This window comes from Homarus americanus, unplaced genomic scaffold, assembly GCF_018991925.1.
Source record: "Homarus americanus isolate GMGI-L3 unplaced genomic scaffold, GMGI_Hamer_2.0 scaffold34360, whole genome shotgun sequence".
In the NCBI taxonomy this organism is placed as follows: domain Eukaryota; kingdom Metazoa; phylum Arthropoda; class Malacostraca; order Decapoda; family Nephropidae; genus Homarus; species Homarus americanus.
Genome location: NW_024739403.1, coordinates 13080644 through 13086643, shown reverse-complemented (window position 1 = coordinate 13086643; position 6000 = coordinate 13080644).

The window sequence follows — 6000 nt, the reverse complement described above, 5'->3', positions numbered from 1 at the left end:
ATAACAAAGTCCCCTGGTCGAGTATAACAAAGTCCACAGATCGAGTATAACAAAGTCCTCTGATCGAGTATAAAAAAGTCCCCTGATCGTGTATAACAAAGTCCCCTCGTCGAGTATAACAAAGTCCCATGGTCGAGTATAACAAAGTCACCTTATCGAGTATAACAAAGTCCCCTGATCGAGTATAACACATCCCCTGATCGAGAATAACATATCCCCTGATCGTGTATAACAAAGTTCCCTGGTCGAGTATAACAAAACCCCTGATCGAGTATAATAAAGGCCCCTCATTGAGTATAACAAAGTCCTCTGATCGAATATAAAAAAGTCCCCTGATCGAGTAAAACAAAGTCCCCTGATAGTGTATAACAAAGTCCTATAATCGAGTATAACAAAGGCCAATGGTCAAGCATAACAAAGGACCCATGTCGAGCATAACAAAGTCCCCTGATCGAGTATAACAAAGCCCAATCATCGAGTATAACAAAGTCCCTTGATCGAGTATAACAAATACCCCTGATTGAGTATATCAAAGCCCCCTCATCGAGTATAACAAAGTCCCCTGATCGAGTATAACATAAGTCGCCTGTTCGAGTATAACAAAGGCCCCTGATCGAGTATAACAAAGTCCCCAAATCGAGTATAACAAAGTCCCCTGGTCGAACATAATAAAGGCCCCTGATCTAGTATAGCAAAGTCCCCTGATCTAGTATAACAAAGTTCCCTGGTCGAGTATAACAAAGTCCCCTGGTCGAGTATAACCAAGGCCCCTGATCGATAATAACAAAGTCCTCTGATCGAATATAACAAAGTCTCCTTATCGAGCATAACAAAGGCCCCTGGTCGAGCATAACAAACCCCCCCTAATCGAATAATACAAAGTCCTCTGATCGAGCATAACAAAGTCCCCTGATAGAGTATAACAAAGTCCCCCGATCGAGTATAACAAAGTCCTCTGATCGAGTATAACAAATTCCCCTGATCTAGTATAACAAAGTCCCCTAATCGTGTATAACAAAGTCCCCTGGTCAAGTACAACAAAGTCGCCTGATCGAGAATAACAAGGCCCTGATCGAGTATAACAAAGTCCCTTATCGAGAGCATAACAAAGGCCCTGGTCTAAAGAGTATAACAAAGCCCCCCTGATCGAATATTACAAAGTCCAGTGATCAAGTATAACAATGTCCCCTGATCGAGTATAACAAAGTCCCCTGGTCGAGTATAACAAAGGCCCTTCATGGAGTATAACAAAGACCCTAATGGAGTATAACAAAGACCCCTGATCAAGGAAAACAAAGCCCCGTGATCGAGTATAACAAAGTCCCCTTATCGAGTATAACAATGTCCCCTTGTCGAGTATAACAAATTCCCCTGATCGAGTATAACAAAGTCCTTTGGTCGAGTATAACCAAGGCCCCTGATCGAGTATAACAAAGGTCCCCTGTTGAGTGTAACAAAGCCTCCTGATCGAGTATAACAAAGTCCCCTTATCGAGCATTACAAAGGCCCCCGGTCGAGCATAACAAAGCCCCCCTGATCGAATAATGCAAAGTCTCCTGATCAAGTATAACAAAGTCCCCTGACCGAGTATAACAAAGACCCTGATGGAGTATAACAAAGGCCCCTAATGGAGTATAACAAAGCCCCCCTGATCGAATAATGCAAAGTCTCCGGATCAAGTATAAAAAAGTCCCCTGACCGAGTATAACAAAGACCCTGATGGAGTATAACAAAGGCCCCTAATGGAGTATAACAAAGACCCTGATGGAGTATAACAAATTCCCCTGATCGAGGAAAACAAAGCCCTCTGATCGAGTATAACAAAGTCCCCTGATTGAGTATAACAAAGCACCCTGGTGGAGAATAACAAAGCCCCCTGATCGAGTATAACAAAGTCCCCTGATCGAGTATAACAAAGTCCCCTGATCGAGTATAATAAAGCCCCCTTACCGAGTATATCAAAGTCCCCGGATAGAGTATATCAAACCCCCTGGTCGAGTATAATAAAGGCCCTGATCGAGCATAACAAAGCCTCATGATCGAGTATAACAAATTCCCCTGGTTCGAGTATAACAAAGTCCCCTAGTTGACCGAAACAAAGGTCCCTGTTCGAGTATAACAAAGTCCCTGATTGAATATAACAATGGCCCATAATTGAGTATAACAAAGTCCCCTGGTCGAGTATAACAAAGTCCCCTAATCGAATATAACAAAGCCCCCTGATCGAGTATAACAAAGGCCACTGGTCGAGCATAACAAAGGACCCTGATCGAGTATAACAAAGCCCAATCATCGATATAACAAAGTCCCATGATCGAGTATAACAAAGGCCCCTGATCGAGTATAACAAAGCCCCCCGTTGAGTATAACAAAGCCTCTTGATCGAGTATAACAAAGCCCCTGATAGAGTATAACACATCCCGTAATCGAGTATAACATATCACCTGATCGTATATAACAAAGTTCCCTGGTCAAGTATAGTAATGTCCCTCATCGAGTATAACAACCCCCCTGATCGAGTATAACAAAGTCCCCTGGTCGAGTATAACAAAGTCCACAGATCGAGTATAACAAAGTCCTCTGATCGAGTATAAAAAAGTACCCTTATCGTGTATAACAAAGTCCCCTCGTCGAGTATAACAAAGTCCCATGGTCGAGTATAACAAAGTCACCTTATCGAGTATAACAAAGCCTCCTGATCGAGTATAACAAAGTCCCCTGATCGAGTATAACACATCCCCTGATCGAGAATAACATATCCCCTGATCGTGTATAACAAAGTTCCCTGGTCGAGTATAACAAAACCCCTGATCGAGTATAATAAAGGCCCCTCATTGTGTATAACAAAGTCCTCTGATCAAATATAAAAAAGTCCCCTGATCGAGTAAAACAAAGTCCCCTGATAGTGTATAACAAAGTCCTATAATCGAGTATAACAAAGGCCACTGGTCAAGCATAACAAAGGACCCATGTCGAGCATAACAAAGTCCCCCGATCGAGTATAACAAAGCCCAATCATCGAGTATAACAAAGTCCCTTGATCGAGTACAACAAATTCCCCTGATTGAGTATATCAAAGCCCCCTCATCGAGTATAACAAAGTCCCCTGATCGAGTATAACATAAGTCGCCTGTTCGAGTATAACAAAGGCCCCTGATCGAGTATAACAAAGTCCCCAAATCGAGTTTAACAAAGTCCCCTGGTCAAATATAATAAAGGCCCTGATCTAGTATATGTAGTCCCCTGATCCTTAGTATAACAAAGTCCCCTGGTCGAGTATAACATAAAAGTCCTGATGCGAGTATAACCCGGGCCCCTGATCGATGTAACAAAGTCCTCTGATCGAATATAACAAAAGTCCCTTATCAGGGATAACAAAAGGCCCCTGGTCGGAGCATAAACCCCCAATCCAGATAATACAAAAGTCACTCTGATCAGGCATAACAAGTCCCCGATCGAGTATAACAAAGGCCACTGATCGAGTATAACAAAGCTCTCTGATCGAGTATAACAAAGTCCCTGATCGAGTATAACAAATTCCCCTGATCGAGTATAACAAAGTCCCCTGATCGTGTATAACAAAAGTCCCTTATCGAGTATAACAAAAGTCCCTGATCGCGAGGGCAAAGGCCCCTGATGCGAGTATAACAAGTCCCCTTATCGAGCATAACAAAGGCCCCTGGTCGAGTATAACAAAGTCCCCCTGATCGAATATTACAAAGTCCAGTGATCAAGTATAACAATGAACCCTTATCGAGTATAACAAAGTCCCCTGGTCGAGTATAACAAAGGCCCCTGATGGAGTATAACAAAGACCCTGATGGAGTATAACAAAGACCCCTGATCAAGGAAAACAAAGCCCCGTGATCGAGTATAACAAAGTCCCCTCATCGAGTATAACACATCCCCTGATCAAGTATAACATATCCCCTGTTCGTGTATAACAAAGTTCCCTGGTCGAGTATAGTAATGTCCCCTAATCGTGTATAACAAAGGCCCCTGATCGAGTATAACAAAGTCCCCTGATAGTGTATAACAAAGTGCTATAATCGAGTATAACAAAGGCCACTGGTCAAGCATAACAAAGGACCCATGTCGAGCATAACAAAGTCCCCTGATCGAGTATAAGAAAGCCCAATCATCGAGTATAACAAAGTCCCTTGATCGAGTATAACAAATTCCCCTGATTGAGTATATCAAAGCCCCCTCATCGAGTATAACAAAGTCCCCTGATCGAGTATAACAAAGGCCCCTGATCGAGTATAACAAAGTCCCCAAATCGAGTATAACAAAGTCCCCTGGTCAAATATAATAAAGGCCCCTGATCGAGTATAGCAAAGTCCCCTGATCTAGTATAACAAAGTCCCATGGTCGAGTATAACAAAGTCCCTTGATCGAGTATAACAAAGGCCCCTGATCGAGTAAAACAAAGCCCCCCGTTAAGTATAACAAAGCCTCTTGATCGAGTATAACAAAGTCCCCTGATCGTGTATAACAAAGTCCTATAATCGAGTATAACAAAGGCCACTGGTCAAGCATAACAAAGGACCCATGTCGAGCATAACAAAGTCCCCTGATGGAGTATAACAATGCCCAATCATCCAGTGTAACAAAATCCCTTGATCGAGTATAACAAAGTCCCCTGAGCGAGTATATCAAAGGCCCCTCATCGAGTATAACAAAGGCCCCTGATCGAGTATAACAAAGTCCCCTCATCGAGTATAACAAAGGCCCCTCGTCGAGTATAACAAAGTCCCATGGCCGAGTATAACAAAGTCACCTTATCGAGTATAACAAAGCCTCCTGATCGAGTATAACAAAGTCCCCTGATCGAGTATAACACATCCCCTTCTCGAGTATAACATATCCCCTGATCGTGTATAACAAAGTCCTCTAATCGAGTATAACAAAGGCCACTGGTCAAGCATAACAAAGGACCCATGTCGAGCATAACAAAGTCCCCTGATCGAGTATAACAATGCCCAATCATCGAGTATAACAAAGTCCCCTGTTCGAGTATAACAAAGGCCCCTGATCGAGTATAACAAAGTCCCCTCATCGAGTATAACAAAGTCCCCTGGTCGAGTATAACAAAGCCCCCTGAACGAGTATAACAAAGTCCCCTGATCGAGTATAACAAAGTCCCTTGATCGAGTATAACAAAGGCTCCTGATCGAGTATAACAAAGTCCCCTGATCGAGTATAACAAAGGCCCTTGATTGAGTATAATAAAGACCCTTGATCGAGTATAACAAAGTCAACTGATCGAGTATAACAAAGTCCCATGGCCGAGTATAACAAAGTCACCTGATCGAGTATAACAAAGGCCCATGATCGAGTATAACAAACGCCCCCGGTTGAGTATAACACATCCCCTGATCGAGTATAACATATCCCCTGATCGTGTATAACAAAGTTCCCTGGTCGAGTATAGTAATGTCCCCTGATCAAGTATAACAAAGACACCTTATCGATTATAACAAAGGCCCCTGGGCGAGTATAACAAAGCCCCCCTAATCGAATATTACAAAGTCCCCTGATCAAGTATAACAAAGTCCCCTGATCCAGTATAAAGAAGTCCCCTTGTCGAGTATAACAAAGGCCCCTGATGGAGTATAACAAAGACCATGATGGAGTATAACAAAGTCCCCTGATCGAGGAAAACAAAGGCCCCTGATCGAGTATAACAAAGTTCCTTGATCGAGTATAACAAAGCAACCTGGTCGAGTATAACAAAGCCCCTGATCGAGTATAACAAAGCCCCTGATCGAGTATAACAAAGTCCCCATGATCGAGTATAACAAAGTCCCCTGATCGAGTATATCAAACCCCCCTGGGCGAGTATAATAAAGGCCCTAATCGAGCATAACAAAGGCCCCAGGTCGAGTATAACAAAGCCCCCTAATCAGGTATAACGAAGTCCCCTGATCGAGAATAATAAAGGCCCCTAATCGAGTCTAACAAAGTCCCCTAATCGAGTATAGCAAAGGCCCTTGATCG